The sequence below is a fragment of the Pan troglodytes genome, chromosome 3 (assembly GCF_028858775.2).
Source record: "Pan troglodytes isolate AG18354 chromosome 3, NHGRI_mPanTro3-v2.0_pri, whole genome shotgun sequence".
NCBI lineage: Eukaryota > Metazoa > Chordata > Mammalia > Primates > Hominidae > Pan > Pan troglodytes.
The window spans coordinates 181124492-181143068 of record NC_072401.2 but is presented as its reverse complement, the minus strand read 5'-3'; positions in this window follow the sequence as shown (position 1 = coordinate 181143068).

Genomic DNA, 18577 nt, shown 5'->3' with positions numbered 1-18577 from the left:
ACATGCCTGTAATCCCAGCTACTTGGGAGACTAAGGCAGGAGAATCGCTTGAACCTGGGAGATGGAGGTTGCGGTGAGCCAAGATTGCGCCATTGCACTCCAGCCTGGGCAACAAGAGCGAAACTCATTCTAAAAAATAAAAAAGAGTAATCAATCTTTGATCTTAAATTTATATACAAAGCAGACTGTTGTTTAAATTTTGTATCTCTTTTGAGAATATTATATGATACATTTTCTGAAAGGATTTATACCAGTTAATTGCAGATATATCTGACTGATGATGTCAGAGATATCTGTGGCTTTTCACATTTTCTTTTTCTATCATTTTGATTTTTAACTAGTAAACATGCTACTTCTATAATAATATAATAAATGATATACTGTATTTAAATTTTGAATTCATTATTCTTACACTAGAGTATTCTAAAAAAGGACAGACTGTCAAATAACTCATGTAAAGAAAGACATTGCCCAAAATATGTATTATTTGCTGAAACATTTTTATAAATAACTTCAGATGTAGTATTTATCCAAAGAATATCGTCTTTTATCACAGATTAAATATTTAGAGAGAAATAAATAATATAACTAAAAATACCGTGTTCTAATATATTGAATTATTTTATATTTACTATTATCTACTGAACTTGCTTTATTTTCACTGATTAAAAAATATCGTTTCTTATAAATAGTAAATTTCATTTCCCTCCTAATGATCATATTTTGTTATTTCATCTTCCTTTCTTACCCTTCTCAAATCACAGTCTACATGTAAATTAATCTTTTCTGAACTCTTTTGTAAAAGGCATACCACTGTTATAACTTCTCCCCCTACCCCTACCCAGAGAGTTAACACATGGTTGACAGCACATTGGGGAAAGAATTCTAACTTGAAGAGTGACCCCACTGTTAAATGCTGTGTTACTTAGCTTAAAATATGTATGTGTACTTAATTTTTTTCAATCAATAATGGACTTTGTAAAGATAACAAAACTCAGAATAATCCAGTTTTGAGTGCTTCATCAAGCTCAGCAGTTTGTGACCTTACATTTCTGCCTCATTTTCCAGAAAATGTTTCTAGTACATTTCAACAGTGTTTCGATATCCAATATCCTGTTCTCAAATGAGACAAACATTTTCAGATGATGGAAATATCATCTACTAGAAGGATAAAAACCAATGCCTTAAAATCACTTTTAAATGCAGCTGTATCCTTTACCCCCAACAGCCATGGGTCTGAGATAAAGGATCTTGCAGACCATTAAGTTTCATGTCTTTTCTCTGATTCAGCACAAATTCCTCAGCACAGGTGTTTCTGTAATTATGATACATTGGGAAATTCTCTGTGTTCAATGGCCCTCAGACTCACACTTCCACCTCATCAGTCACATGTCAGCCTAACTCCACCCTGTGCCCTAAATCGCTGGTGTCATTAAGAAGCTGCAAACTTCAGATGGCAGATTTGCAGCTGTGATGTATAATACAGAACATTTCATGAAAAATGTATGAGTAGAGATTTTTTTCTAATATTTCCTCTGTAGTGATCTGCCAGAACCATAACCATCTAGACATGTTTATTATACAGATTTTTTAAAAAGAGGCTTTCATTGCTCTTTGCGATGTGATGTTCCCTTGTTATTTCATAAACACTCCATTGATATTCTTTCTGCAACAAAGTGCTCTAACCTCAGGAACACAGCTGCTTCTTTCCAGTGAAATCTGTATTTTCAATCATAGAGACAGCTTCACCTTGATTTAACTGTAGTCTTTGGTATACTTTCTGATTTGCTAATCAAAACCAAGTAGTATATATTTAGTTAAGTGATTGAAATTCTGTAACAAATATTGGAAGCGTAGATAACCAGACAATTCTTAAAACCCATGTTAGTGAAGAATATGATAGTGCTTGAGTCACTGGACTCCATAATGAAATAACAAATATATATGAAATATTTAGCATTCTGGCTCTTTTCTCTGAAGTCCAATAGCATTCAGAGCCCTTGATGATTGACTTCTACTATCTTGTTTTACTATTTATTCTTTCATATATACTTACAAGCTCATCTAATCTCTTTGGGGGAAATAAACAAGCATATTATTTATGCCCCTTATGCTTTGCAAATGCTATGGTGGGTACTAAAATGTTTCCTCCCTCCCTCCCTTCCTTCTTTCTTTCCTTTCTTTTCTTTCATCTTTCATACATGAATTTATTAACTACCTCTTCAGAACCCCAGTGAGCCAGGCACTGTGCACAGGGTAATTATCCTAATAATACAATGGTTTGAGAAGCTTTGTAACTCTATGTCACCTCTGTATTTACTGTGGACATCTGAGATTACTACGCAGATCCAAACATATTTGCAATCCCTTAAAAGAGAAATACACATACACATGGCAGACAACTCCGATATGGTCATAAAAGCTCACCACTGATACATATCAAAAATATGTCCATTAAGTGAGAAAATATATTTAAAGTTATACACAACTGGTGGCTAACTGCATGATAAGTAGTAATAAGCAACATTTATTTTTGTTTCTTTTTATTTAGATTTTTCTTTTTTGGAACAGAAGCACATAATCTGTGAGTAGCTTTGATGGTGAGAATCGAGAGTAAATATCACACACAGAAAAATACAAATGCTTTATTTAAGGCAGATTCAAATCTATTCTAATTCACCTCCTATAGCAGACAGCATCATGACTCTCACACAGAATTTTAAGAAAAGTCTAACCGGTTCAGAAGAGTAATACTTAAGAGGTCAATTGAGCCATATTGTGCTTGACTAGGCACAGTAAACAAATAAGCAAACAAACAACAACAACAAAAAAGAACATAATTTACAAGAAAAAGTAATGTCTAGTGCTCTTATTTTTTTAAATACTGACTTTTTAGATAAAAATTTTGATAAAATTAGAGTCAGAGAAGTGACATCTTAGCATATATAATGGATATTATAAAATAAGATTTTGGCAATGATTATAGCATATTGATTCATTGTGAAAGAGTTATAAAAAGGACTATGTTTATGGATATCTTGCCTTATTGCAGTCAACATTTGGATTGAAAAATGTTAAATCACGTCTTTCATGTGCCTGAATTCAATCATAACGGATGCATAGAATCACTTTTGCTGAACGTCACCATCAGTTTAAATAACAATATAATATAAAAACAGTGAAGAATGCTGGAGCTATTTTATTTTGATTTCTGTTCCTGGGGCTCCTATTTCTTGGGCTTGTAGTATGCTCCAAGCCTTGTGCTCAGTGCTTTTCATGCCTCACCATTTTGAATCCTTTAATCAATCTATGAGATGGAATTTTTTATCCCAATTTTACGTGGAATCTCACAAAAACTGACATTTAGAGTTGTTTATTTTACCACACAATTTTCTTTATTGGCAAACTTGTGAGAAATTCTTCCATGGCCATAGTACCAGCAATAGGTATATTTGTCTTAGGAATCGGTATGTTTTTAATGATTAGCTATTTGTGTGAGAGGTTCAGTGTTTGTTGCATAGTTGTTAAAATGAGTGGAGCCAACACTGAAACAGTGTACCTATTATTTCAGAATTCCTATTTATTTTCATTTCATCTGAATATTCAGTCTCCATTTCAGCAAGTTCTTAAACTTACTTTTCTCCATTATTTTTACTTTAAGCTAGCTTTAAGGTATAACACAGTGTAACAAGGTAAACAAATGCATCTTACCCGATTTCGTAAGTAAATGTATGAATATCAGATTTCTTTAGTGGCCTGAGTGGCCTTTTCTACTGTCTGGAAGGAGACTCTATTTAAAGTCTAAGCATTTAAAGACTAAGTATTGTGATTTAAATTAGCTTCACTTCCTCTGTGGTACGGTGAGTCAGCATTTTCCCTTCCTGTGTCTGATCACTCCCTGAGTAGGTAAGAGAAAGAAATATCTAAAAGGCCTAGGAATGTGGCAAACAATATAGCCTGTAAAATAGCGATTTCTTTGTACTGTCGGGACCACTGCTATGAAAACCGGCCTTAGAGGAAAAATGAGTTATTGTACTTTTACCTTAATCCACATCTTATTTTTGCTGAATTTGTCTTGACCCTTACTCTCCAGCATCCTAGCTATATGATCTTGCTCAAGTTATTTCACCATTCTGGGCCTCAGATTTCTCTCTGGACGATGAAGAATAGTAGTACCTCATCACAGAGCTGCTGTCAGGACTAACAGGAGAAATCCCATATAATGTACCTAGAATATAGAAACCACTCACTAAATGTAAGTGGTTGTCATCTTTATTACTACTGCTATAATTATTAAGGAGTCTAGAGTTGTACCCCATCTTTAAAGGCATGATGGTGGATTTGTTCTCACTCTTCTGAGAGACAGTAGGTTTTCAGGAAGTCTGGGGGGAACACTTTCAGTATTCCTAATCAAGTTTCTATAAGGATACTATTTTGTTTTTAAACAATGAATTATAAATATTTGATTTATAAGGGCATTTATGCAAATCATGGAATTAGATACTCACTATGTACTGTTTGGCTGACTACACTGGATTTACTAGAATTCCACTGATTAATCCTCTCAACTTGAACGTACAATTTATGTAAAATGAGTACTCAAAATAATTGCAGTATTAGTAACGCAAATATGGGTTGCTTATTGATTTTCAGCTAAAGTTTGCAATCTCAATATATGGAGTTTTGGTTTGTTTTAATGACATTTTTCTTTGAAAGTAGATTTGGAGTGAAGCTCACTTAGCCTTCTATGATTTGTGTATTTGTCATTGCTGTTTGCCTTTTAGCTATAAACAACCGTGTGCATATCTGTACAGGAATTCACTTTAATTTCTCACTTTATTTTCCCTTAACAAACATGTGAAATGTTGCAAATTGTCAACAATACTAAACGTTTTATGTAAATTACCTATTTATTTATGTAAGTAATTTGATAATTTAAATCAGGTTTGAAAAAATCTATTTTCTATTTATAACAACATTTTTTAAATAAACATTTCACAAGTATTCTCTCACCAATTTAACAGTTTTGTAAGTTTAAATTTTAAAAAATCTGTCTTTTTTAATGTTAGGGAGAGTTGTAATATCTGTCAGTCGAACAGAGTCTAGAAAAAGAGAGTTCTGAGAAACAACACTAACTCTGGCAACAAAATTACTTATATGAGATGATTATTTTAAAGAAAAGTACATAGTAAAGAAGCAATTTTCTTCATTGAGGAAAAACTGATTTTTAAAAGAATGTTGACCGGAAGAACTTACCAGGAAGAAATAGCATAACTTGCTTTTCTTGTTACTGGAAGTTCAAATTACAGAGTGGAATTAGTCATTTGCTACATAAAAGATAAGCAGATCCCCCAACTTCTATCATTTATGGATTCTAGCTGGAGAGTAAATTTTGGTATGCTTAAAGAAACAACTAATATTATTTATATGAGAAAATTCTTTCCAGCATATCAAACTAAGAGTTTCGATATTCAAAAGCATATTAATCAGATCATGAGTTTAAGAAAGCACTTATTTTTATACTATTTATAAAATGCTTATTTTTCAAATTTAGCAAAGCAAGTTTACATTCATTAATAAATGTCTGGTGAATGTATCTAATCATAGCTTATTTTTTATAAAATGTTAGCAATATGTTACAGGAGAAAATAAAGGAATAATTGTCAAGCTACAAGGTATTGCTAATCTCCGGTGTAAACCATTATTTGTGTTTTTGCTACTTTGGTGGGAAGTGGGAAGTATCTGAAATTATGTGGCATAGAAATCCTGAGAACTTAATCCTTTTAGGAACATTAGATTTGTAATAGCAGTCTGATTGTTATCATCAGCCACGACATAAACAATATAGAGTAGATACCACAGTTTTCACTGAATTTTAAAATAAATTATTAATTTCATTCTTGCCTTACGTTCATGATAGAGTATTATTTTCCCAGTATCATGGAAAGAAAAATTAACTTTCAGCAAGATTAAGTAATTTGCCAAAGTAATAGAAATAAACACCTTGGAAAGCTGAAATTTAAACTCAATTCACTGTGGCTCTGGAGTCTGTATATTTAATCAATACAGGTATTCCTTTTATTGCTTTACAAACCAGATGTTTTTAAAGAAACCCTGTTATAATATTAGTAAGTTCTAGAAGATATTGAAGGTATGGGAGTAGATTCATTAAATATATTAAAATCTCACACTATATTGACTTGGTGATAAAATAAACTTTATTACCATGAATGAAATAATGTTCCATGTTATATATATTTTGTTGTTTGTAAAGGGTAAATGGAAACTTCCTTAAATATTATAGGATCAAATTAGTATTGAGTGCCATTTTAAAAATCAATATATTACTATATATCAATCAATGTATATTACTATGTTAATCATTTCCTGCGGACATAAGGGTCATCATCATCAAACTCTTTTAAACATATCTGTGAGTTTTTATAACTCTACCTATTTAGAGTGAATTTTAGGCAGGTCAAAATTAAAAATTTAATAAATACGTTCTTTAACTCTTTTATTTTGAATATTTTCTCTTTATTCATTCACTATCATAATTAGTACAATAATTAAGATCAAGCATTATTTACAACCTGTCTATTAAATTGTATCTTGAAGCATGTATGCTTTGTGATGTACTTTTCCATCTGAAATGCCATAAGGTAGAATGGAAGATTTGTATGCATAAATTAACACTTGACTGGTATGGAGTAAGCCATTTAATCCTACACCTCAAAACCCACTACTGTAACTGTTGTCTATAGTTCTGCATACTCCACTAGATAAAAAATCACCTGCAGGAATTTTTTCTTATGATTTGTAAAATATCTATAATACTGACTGGTCATCTGTTGATGTACCATAAATGCTTAGTAATTGAAATGAATGCATGTAACCTATAAGATTGGCAATACATAATATATCCTGTAAGTGAAACAGATTTTAAAACATTGGCAATGCATAATATAAATAAGTATATGAAAACACAAACTACTTTAAATAAAGCATTATTTTAGTTCATGGGTTACTGATTTTGGAAGAATATTGAACTAAAGTATTTTACTTGGAAGAAAGAAAAGAACTTGCTTTTGTCATTCCTGGAAGCACTAGTCATGGGATAGAATCAGTTATTTACTGTATACAATTTTCCTATGAGATATAAAGGGATGCTGGGCAGGTGAAGATTTCATTGTCCAAAAGGCTATTTGTAAAGTAGTTAAAAAATTAGAATAAATATTGAGTTAAAATATTTATTTATTTATTACACATAATAATATTCCACTTAATAAATTTTGTATTGGTTCCTAGGACATTCCCAAAAGTCTATCATCACAATATAGCTGAAGTGATGTATTACAACGTTTTGTTAGGTCAGTGTTTAGGGTATAGTAACAACTGCAATACAACTGCAAACTCTACTGTTTACGTATCACTTGAATAACATATGCTCACTGACCATCTACGAACTTTAAAAGATGTGATTGTTCATTTATCATGATGCATGTCTGTTATTTATGCAGTGATGTGAAGACTGAAGAGCTAGCAGTAAAATTCTGATAGTCAATAATACCATGACAACTCTAACTTGAACAATGTTGGTGAAGAGACCAGTGTTATTTTACTAGACCATTGTTTCTAGACTGGCACCAAGCTAACAAGGGAGAAATCTTCTTAGTAGCTAACAATCATAAACAAAACAGACTTTTTTTCATTAATATGAGTAGATGTAAACATAGAACTTGTAGTGAATACAGGCAGTTCATGCTTTGTGCAGATATGGTAGTACTTAAAACTGTACAAGCAGAAACCACAGAGAGTGATCCTAATTATCAATGGAAAAATTCATGATTATTCTTGACTTTTAAACATTTTTGTCAGATCATAAAAACTTCCCTTCCTTTAGGTTATAAAGGTATAGGAAAATGTGAAAATCATGAAAGTAATATTACAGAATGCACTGATTTAAGACATTAGAAGCGTAGAAAACTAAGTAGAGCATATTGTCATGTGCCTGTCGTCTTAGCCCAGGCAAGATAAGTGAGGCTTCATCAAAAAAAAAAAAAAAAAAAAAAAAAAATTATAGGCGACTAAAGTTGTTCTTTTCTATTTTTCTTTTTTTACTTTTTGCATAGAAACTTAAAAATAATTTGAACAATGCTTGCTTTTTTCTTCTCATCATAAAGATTATAAACAGAGTGAATCATTTCTATGCTTGATGAATTGTCATATCACTTTCAAAGTATGGATCAGCTTCAAACTATCCTTTGCACTTTCAACATCATGAAATATTCCAGATCATTCCTTTAATGGGAAGGTTTTGCCAGTGTCACTTCCTCTGGTATGCCTTCATCCTTCTAGTTACAACCACTTTCTTCATTTATGTTGACCTCTGCCTCACTAAGTTTCTCTGGCCCCATATTCAGTGTCTCTTGAATGGCAGCAGGGCTAATATTCCAGGGTCAGGATTTTCTTCTATAACTCCACTTAAGTTCAATTCGAATTTTACTTCCAGCATTGTCATTTTGTTCCTTTTTTTTTTTTCATTTTTGTTGGTCAATTCATTCTTTTGATTATTCGTTTTTGTAAAATATCATGTGGGAGAAAAGGAGGTAATACAACTGCAAACTCCACTGTTTATGTATCACTTGAATAACATATGCTCACTGACCAATCACTTTAAAAGATGTGATTGTTCATTTATCGTGATGCATATCTGTTATCTATGCAGTGATGTGAAGACTGAAGAGCTAGCAGTAAAATTCTGAGAGTCAATAATACCATGGCAACAAGAGTCACCTTTGCTCCAGTTCCCAACAGGTTCCTCATTTCCATCTGAGACCACCTCAGCCTGGACTTTATTGTACGTATCACTATCAGCATTTTGGGCAAAGCAATTCAACAAGTCTCTGGGGGAGTTCCAGATTTTACTGCATTTTCCTGTCTTCTTCTGAGCCCTCCAAACTGTTCCAACCTCTGCCTGTTACCCAGTTCCAAAGCTGGTTCCACATTTTTGGGTATCTTTTCAGCAGAACCTTACTCTACTGGTACCAATTTACCGTATTAGTCCGTTTTCATGCTGCTGATAAAGACATACCTGCGACTGGGCAATTTACAGAAGAAAGAGGTTTACTGGACTTACGGCTTCATGTGGCTAGTAAGGCCTCACAATCATGGTGAAAATTGAAAGGCATGTCTCACATGGCAGCAGACAAGAGAAGAGAGCTTGTGCAGGGGAACTCCCTTTTTTAAAACCATCAGATCCTGTGAGACTTATTCACTATCATGAGGACAGCATGGGAAAGACCCTCCTCCGTGATTCCATTACCTCCCACTGGGTCCCTCCTACAACATGTAGAAATTCAAGATGAGATTTGGGTGGGGACACAGCCAAAACATATCAGTGATAAATTTGTTAAGGGCCTTTTTAGCAATTAATGTGATCAAATAGCTTTTGTCCTTAGATATCTTCATGAAGTGAGTAATAGTAAATTGTAGTATGGTATCAACCATCCTTGCATTCCAGGGAATTATAACATTTGGTTATGAGGTATTATTTTTTCACATGCTAATTTATTTGTTTTTGCTGATATTTATTTCAAATTTTTATTTTGATATTTCTTTTTTCTTTTTTTATCTTTTTTATTTTCTTTATTTTATTTTATTTTATTATTATACTCTAAGTTTTAGGGTACATGTGTACAATGTGCAGGTTAGTTACATATGTATATATGTGCCATGCTGGTGTGCTGCACCCATTAACTCCTCATTTAGCATTAGGTATATCTCCTAAAGCTATCCCTCCCCCCTCCCCCCACCCCACAACAGTCCCCAGAGTGTGATGTTCCCCTTCCTGTGTCCGTGTGTTCTCATTATTCAATTCCCACCTATGAGTGAGAATATGCGGTGTTTGGTTTTTTGTTCTTGCAATAGTTTACTGAGAATGATGATTTCCAATTTCATCCATGTCCCTACAAAGGACATGAACTCATCCTTTTTTATGGCTGCATAGTATTCCATGGTGTATATGTGCCACCTTTTCTTAATCCAATCTATCATTGTTGGACATTTGGGTTGGTTCCAAGTCTTTGCTATTGTGAATAGTGCCTCAATAAACATATGTGTGCATGTGTCTTTATAGCAGCATGATTTATAGTCCTTTGGGTATATACCCAGTAATGGGATGGCTGGGTCAAATGGTATTTCTAGTTCTAGATCCCTGAGGAATCACCACACTGACTTCCACACAGGTTAAACTAGTTTACAGTCCCACCAACAGTGTAAAAGTGTTCCTATTTCTCCACATCTGCTCCAGCACCTGTTGTTTCCTGACTTTTTAATGATTGCCATTCTAACTGGTGTGAGATGGTATCTCATTGTGGTTTTGATTTGCATTTCTCTGATGGCCAGTGATGGTGAGCATTTTTTCATGTGTTTTTAGCTGCATAAATGTCTTCTTTGGAGAAGTGTCTGTTCATGTCCTTCACCCACTTTTTGATGGGGTTGTTTGTTTTTTTCTTGTAAATTTGTTTGAGTTCATTGTAGATTCTGGATATTAGCCCTTTGTCAGATGAGTAGGTTGTGAAAATTTTCTCCCATTTTGTAGGTTGCCTGTTCACTCTGATGGTAGTTTCCTTTGCTGTGCAGAAGCTCTTTAGTTTAATTAGATCCCATTTGTCAATTTTGGCTTTTGTTGCCAATGCTTTTGGTGTTTTAGACATGAACTCCTTGCCCATGCCTATGTCCTGAATGGTAATGCCTAGGTTTTCTTCTAGGGTTTTTATGGTTTTAGGTCTCACATTTAAGTCTTTAATCCATCTTGAATTAATTTTTGTGTAAGGTGTAAGGAAGGGATCCAGTTTCAGCTTTCTACATATGGCTAGCCAGTTTTCCCAGCATCATTTATTAAATAGGGAATCCTTTCCCCATTGCTTGTTTTTCTCAGGTTTGTCAAAGATCAGATAGTTGTAGATATGTGGCGTTATTTCTGAGGGCTCTGTTCTGTTCCATTGATCTATATCTCTGTTTTGGTACATATTTCTAAAAAACATGTTCCTTTCAATTTCTGAAGCTGGGTCATTTTTGGGGAGGTGCTTTGAATTTTTTTTCTATATTGGTTATTGTCACTGGATTATTTAGACTTCCAGTCCTTCATAAGGTCATATTTTGTGAATTATTTTTGATACTATTATTCACAACAGCTGGCCTTTCAAATTTATTTGCCTTAAATTCTACAAAGTAACATTATAATCTTTGCTTTCTTTCATTATCATTTTCTATAATTTGGTAGTTATTCTTCTCTTTCTATTTCTCATATTTTATTATATGTATCTGTCTTCATGTTTCTTCTCCTTTTCTGTTTTTTTTTTAGCTTTTGATTAAATGGGATAAGCTCACCTATTAATTACACTTTTAAAATATATGCCTTAAGCACATTTATATTTATTCTTAAGACCAATTCATTTCATCCAATTCTGCCATATACTTTTATATTTCATTTACCTGGTAACATTCCTGGTTTCTTTTTGTTTCTTTTACTTTTAAAAAGTATTGTTGTTCAAGAGATTATTTTTAAACCAATACCTTTATAATTTATGAGTAGGCACAGGTTTCTGGATACTCTCTTTTGCTTTATTAGTAATAATTAAGTGGTATGTTTTCTTCTCCTTTTCTTCCTCCTTTCACAACCTTCTTTTATTAGTAATTAATACTGTTTTAATGTTAATCTTTCTATATCATAGCATATACTACCAGTAGCTAATATTCTGGTCCAGCTGGTCTCATTCCAATTCTTCATATATTCACTCAGATTAAAGCATAATCAGTGTGAATTAAAAACTAGAAAATGCAATCTGCTTTTTGTCAGCATTAGAAACTAACATACTTTCCTTTACTTCATGAAGCACTTGTCAATTTTCTTCTCTGCCATCAGGTCTCCTGAAAATATTTATCCACTCACATAGAAATGGAAGTCTGCAGTCTTCTCTATCTCCTAGATATGCTAAAGTTGTTAATTATGGGAAATTTTAAAGTAGTTTTCTTGTTAAACTGTAAGGTTGCAGGTGAGTATGTGGAGAGATTCAAATTATAGTAACTTGTGCTATCCCTCTCTCTTTTTTAGAGGAGTGAAAGCAGAATTTGTTCATGATGTATGCTATATATCACTATGATTTACATTATATTGTAATGTTATCTTAAACACTTTTCCAAATAAGCTACTCAAGATAATCAATTATCTTTGGACATGAATGGTGGCATTATTTGTTAGAAACAAGAAACTGCTACCACTTTCAACACTCTTTTGAAACTATGTTCTGAGTATATAATTCAAAAACATCTCAAAAAAAAAACCAAAACAACTCAATAGCAACAACAACAAAACAAAAAGAGGTTTATAAATACACCCATTGCTAATAGCACAACATCCATTCTTATGCACATTGTATATAGAAAATCAATACGCAAACCATTTTATGAGTATAAATACCAGCAATGGTTTCCTATATAAGGCGGGGCCTCATGAAGAGCCAGACAGAGAATAGAAACTCATTTTTTTGATAATATGATTCTGAAAGATTGACTCATGCTAAAAAAGGCTAAGTTCTAAAAGATTTGCTTATTACATTTATAATGTACACAAAACTATATATTTTTTCTAGTATTTTGGAAATCCTACATGTCATTCTTAGAAAAATTAAATTAAAAAGCTGCGGTAATCATGGAACAAAGAATATAGATGAACTTCAAGACTACTTTAGGCTTCAGGAAAAGATTGAGAATTATATCTGTGCTTTTAATTCATTCTGTTCCACAGAAGTCTATTCAAAGTTTTTTTTTTCCAATGTTTTCATTGCTGTAAGATACATATAATGCAACTTTATCATTTTGGTCATGTTTAAGCTTATATTTCAATAGTATAGCATACATCAGCATTGTTGTGAAATCATCAATACACTCTATCTCCATAACTCTTTTCTTCTTGCAAAACTGAAACTCTATACTCATTAAACAATAATTTCCGTTTTGTCCTCCCTTTAGCCCCTGGAAGCTGCCATTCTACATTCTGTATCTATGATTTTGACTACTCTAAGTGTCTCACATAAGTAGGATCATACAGTATTTCTCTTTTTGTGACTAGCTTATGTCACTTAGCCTTATGTCCTCAAATTTCAGCTGTGGTGTAAAAGATGTCAGAATTTTGTTTCCTTTGAAAAGCTGAATAATATTCTATTGTATGTATCTTCCACATTTTGACAAAAACTCTGTTCCTTAAGCAGTTTTGTCCCATCCCTTTGTCATTAAGGTCACAGAGTTACATCCTTATACACCACGTGTTCAAATATGACTAATAATTTTAATGACTTAGTCCCTTAAATTATGCAGAAAACAAAAAGTAGAATTATGCATTATTGTTATAAAAATGCTACCTTTTAATAATTGCCCACATATCTATATTTACCATTACTGAGATCTTTATTTCTTCATACTGCCTTGACTTACTGAATAGTGTCCCTGTATTTCAAATTGTAGGCCTGTTTTTAGCAATTTTTGAAAAACAGGGTATTGTGATAACCATCTCTCTTAGGTTTTGTTTATCTGAGGATGTCTTCATTTCTCCTTCACTTTAAAAAAACAGTTTTGCTAGATACAGAATTCTTAGTTGACAGTATTTTTTTTCTTTTAGAAATTTAAATGTACTGGTTCATTGCCTTCTGGCCTCCAAAGTTTCTAATGAAAAACCTGCTGATAATCTTATTAAGGATCCCAATCGTATTGTGATGAGTAGCTTCTCCTCTGCTACTTTTACATTTATCTCTTTGTCTTTTAATAGTTTGATTATAATATCTCTTGGTATGGGTCTCTTTAGGTTTATCCTAGTTGATGTTTATTCAGTTTCCTGAATGTCTATATGCATTTTTTTCCATCAATTTTGGCCATTATTTCTTGAATATTTTCTCCTCTTCTGTTTTTCACTCGTCTAACACATTGTGTAATTAGTTTGTTTGATGGTGTCCCACAGGTCTGTAAATTTCTGTTCATGTTTTTCTTTAATCTTATTACTTTCCATTTCTCAGATTTAATAATTTCCATTGTCCTATATTTAAGTAGCTGATTATTTCTTTCACCTGCTCAATTCAGCCTTTGAATTTCTCTAGTGAATTTTTTATTAGTTTTCTATCCCTCTATTATATTCCATTGTGTTCATCATTTTCTTCTCCACATCTTCTTTTAGTTCTTTGAGTATCTTTAAGGCACTTGTTTTAAAGTCTTTGCCCAGTAGATCCATCAAAAGGTCTTTTTTTGATATAGTTTCTGTTGATTTTTTTTCCCTTTAGATGGGCCATGTTTTTCTTTTTCTTTTTTTTTTTTTTTTTTTGCCTTGTGATTTTCTTTTGTTGTTGAAAACTGTACATTTGAATCAAATAATATGGTAACTCTGAAAACTAGATTCTTCCTCCTCCTCAGAGTTTGATGATTGCTTTGTTTTGTTTTTGTTGTAGTCAGTCTCCGTGCTGAGCATCAGCCTGAGGTATAAACTTGAGGTCTTCTCAGATGTTTGCCAAGGCTTTCCCTGGGCATGCGACATGACTACTAGTTTCCCCTGTATGTTGATGTCCTAGTATTCAATGTTTGGCTGGCTTCCAAAACAGAAAGAGAGAGAAATGAAGGGAGAATAGAAAGGATGCCGACCTTTTAAATTGTTGGGAAGTCACTTCAGCCATACAACACAGGAGGCTAGGGTTGAGACAACAGTGGTTGCTATCTCTGTGTCTGAACCTCTGTGATCAGAAGCAGTTACTTACAGCACATATTCCTGATATTTGGAGAACAGATTTCTTTTTTCCCATCCTGGCTCCCACATGTTTGTGCAACCTACTCCAGGAACACATACACGACTGCTTGTCCTGGGGCTGATGAGTGAGGGATGGGTAACCACTGCGTTCAGAGCTAAAATTGCCTGATACTAACCAAAATTTGCTGTCCAAGACTTGTCTTGGATGTTGAAAGCCTTCAAGAGACTCCAGAGTTCCAAAATAGTTGCATTGGACGGATTGTGCCTATGCAATTGTTGTCTAGGTGGAGAAACAGATTACTGGTGCTTTCTACTCATCCATCGTCCAGAATTCTCTATCCAAAGTCATCTTTAAATACAATGCAAAATGTTAACTAGCATTTGTATGTAATATACATTCTTTATATTATAAAACCTTACAAAATGTCATGATTTTGAAAGAATAGTGTAGGTAGTTAATGCTTCGTAGTAAATGGGTCATTTGTATATTTTTGAGCAGTTAAATTATTATATAGCATTAGTCTAGCACACTATTGTCATTGATAGTTCCAAATAATATGCTGTGGGTGAGAATGTTTGCATTCCCTAATGCCATTCTATATTATAAACCAGGTGGGTTCTCCTGCATTGTTTCAGATAGATAACTATTGTTAAAAAATAAATTCATGCTGCCATACATCCCAGGACACCTTATACAGAATTGTAGATTATAATTGCACAAAATTACGAATAGACACCTGCACCTATTCAAAACAAGGTGTCCCTTCGGATCTTCCAAAGCAAAATTTTGAATACCATATAGCTCATATTTTAAATTAGTTAATCCCAAACATATCCATTAAATTTGGCAAAAATCTGTCATGCTTTTGTTATTATTATTATTATTTTTGCACAAAGAAGACAAACAGAATACTTTCTATCGATACCAGTACAGAAAGTATACTTATTGCAGTGTGGAACTCAGGTGGCTCAGTGCTAAGTATATATGTAACACAGAAACAAAAAAGCATAGTGAAATAAGTGATTTATAAAGACATGAAATAATATGAGCAACACTAGAGAAAATTAATGTGAAAAAACTACCATAGTACAATCTAAAATACTATATAAACTATCTGAAAACACCACCAACTTCTATTTACTTGATGAGCAGTGGTTTCACACAAGATAGTTATTTCTTTTGGGAAAAAGACATTTTCAGTGATTTGTCTAGCTTTACTGCTTATTATTTACAGGAAACTAAATGTTTGGTGCTGTGTAATAAGATTCTATAGCATTACACTGTTTTGCAAAATAATTTTGGCAAATATAATTTCATATATTTATCTAAATAATATTTTGATATGATTATTATTATTTTACATATGAGGAAACTGATCACTTGACAACTTGTCGACTTTCTCAAGGTCAGAGCGAGAGAGAAACAGATCCCAGATTTCCAGCTACATCTATTTGATTTCAAGTCCTGGATTATTGACACCACCAGCCTAAATATATAAACAAAATGTGGTTCTTGTCTTCAATAAAATTACAAATTAGCACTTACGGCATGAAGACAAAAACATAGAATTGTAAGGAACCAATGATACTATTAACATTTAGTATTGACTGTGAGATGAAGGGCTAAAGTTAGATGTCAGCACCTTTGGCTACAACTCTGGAATGAATAACCACCACCACCACCATCTTCTTTGGCTGCAAATAACCATGCAGTATGCAAGTGTCTTTGGTATTCCCAGAGTTACAATTTCAGCTCTCTCTGTGGATTTGTAAACATACAGGACTGTAAAGACAAATGTCTCTCCCTGAAGAATTGGAACTTTTTGCAGATAACCAAGACTGCTGTGACCAGTGCTTTTAGGTCTTTTCTCCATGGGAAACTCTGTCACTTTACTTCAGTCTCTCATGCTTTTTTTTTTTTTTTTTTAAAGCTAATATATCTCTGTTGAGAGTCAGCATGGCTTGTCCAGCAGCTGTCACTTTGCAGCAATCAATGGCCATATTTTATTGCTTTGGGTTATATTTCCTTGTAACCATTATCTCTAAATTCAACCTCCAGAAAAATCTTTGAGGTCCCTTGACAGAACATTATGTTGTTGAAATTAACTGAAGAATAGCAAAATAAAATTTGAACCTTTCTATATTTCCAATTTTTGTGAAATTTAAAAGCATGTGGCAAAAGTAGATTAAAAGAATCATAGACTAGGGCCGGGCACAGTGGCTCACACTTGTAATCCCAGCACTTTGGGAGGCTGAGGGGGGCGGATCACAATGTCAGGAGATTGAGACCATCCTGGCTAACACGGTGAAACCCCATCTCTACTGAAATTACAGAAAATTAGCCAGGCATGGTGGCGGGCGCCTGTAGTCCCAGCTACTCAGGAGGCTGAGGCAGGAGAATGGCGTGAACCCGGGAGGTGGAGATTGCAGTGAGCCGAGATTGCACCACTGCACTCCAGCCTGGGCAATAGAGTGAGACTCTGTGTCGTCTCAAAAAAAAAAAAAAAAAAAAAAAAAAATCATAGACTAACATTGACATAGAGCAAATATATGCTACCATAATTTATGGGGCTGATTTTATCAATAAATGTATATGGTCATACAAATTATATAATATATAAGTTATCTCATCTTTTTTTATTAAAATAATGTGGGGTGTTAATTTGGGGAATGTTCATTAAGAGAATATGTAAATGTTCAATTAATATTTTTCAAAAAGAACATAAGATAAATAATATGCCAGTTTTATACTTTTTTTTGATTAAAAAGAGATGAGCCAGCCATTACTTAGAGGAGTTGGTTCCCTGAGTTGGAACTAACAGGTATCTGTTACTTGATTATTTCATTTGATGGGGTCCAGAGCCTCAGCAACTGCTTTTCAAGATCAGAAATTCAGCTTCATTTGTGACCTCAGAGTGAATAAACTGCTTAGGCACTGACTTGCACAAACAAATATCTATACATATATCTATGTCTATGTGTATGTCCTCTCTATCTTGATCTTTATGTATATATCATAACATCATATTTCACATCACAAGAGATATATAAATTTTATGGATACCCATAGATACCCATGCCAACATATAAGTGATCCTCCTACCTGGTAGCAAAGAGCCTGAGTGGCCACATCACAATCAGAAGATCATTTAGTAGTTATAGGAACAGTAATAGGAGTACTATGGATTTGATAAACACTTAATTTAGGCCATGGAGAAGCTTAATAAATCACCCTGTCTGCTGAGTATGAAATTTCCTTCTGTTTTTCAGAATTATCATATCTCCCCTGTATCATGCTATATAAACACAATGAAATTTTGGCAATAGGCTCCACTTCTAGATTTTACAAAGAAATTATTCTGTATAAATGCATTATTTTCTGCAGGCATTTTGATATTAATGAGTCAGTTATAGGTCTTTTTTCCTTTTACATGAATCAGCTGTCAAATATGCCTCCCTGGGATGTTTATTCTGTTAACTTAAAAATCTTTAAAAGGGCCAGAATCTAGCTTAAAGAGTGTATTTATTTATTCATTTATTTATTGAGATAGGGTCTCACTCTGTCACCCAGGCTGGAGTGCAGTGGCATGACCTGTTATTTATATTTATTTATTTATTTGGACAGGTTATCTTTCTGTTGCCCAGGTTGGGGTGCAGTGGCTTGATCAAAGCTTACTACAGCCCTGACCTCCTGGGCTCAAGTGATCCTCCCACTTCAGACTATCCGAGTATCTGGGGCTACAGGTGCAAGCCACCACATTCAGCTAGATTTTTTTAAACATTTTA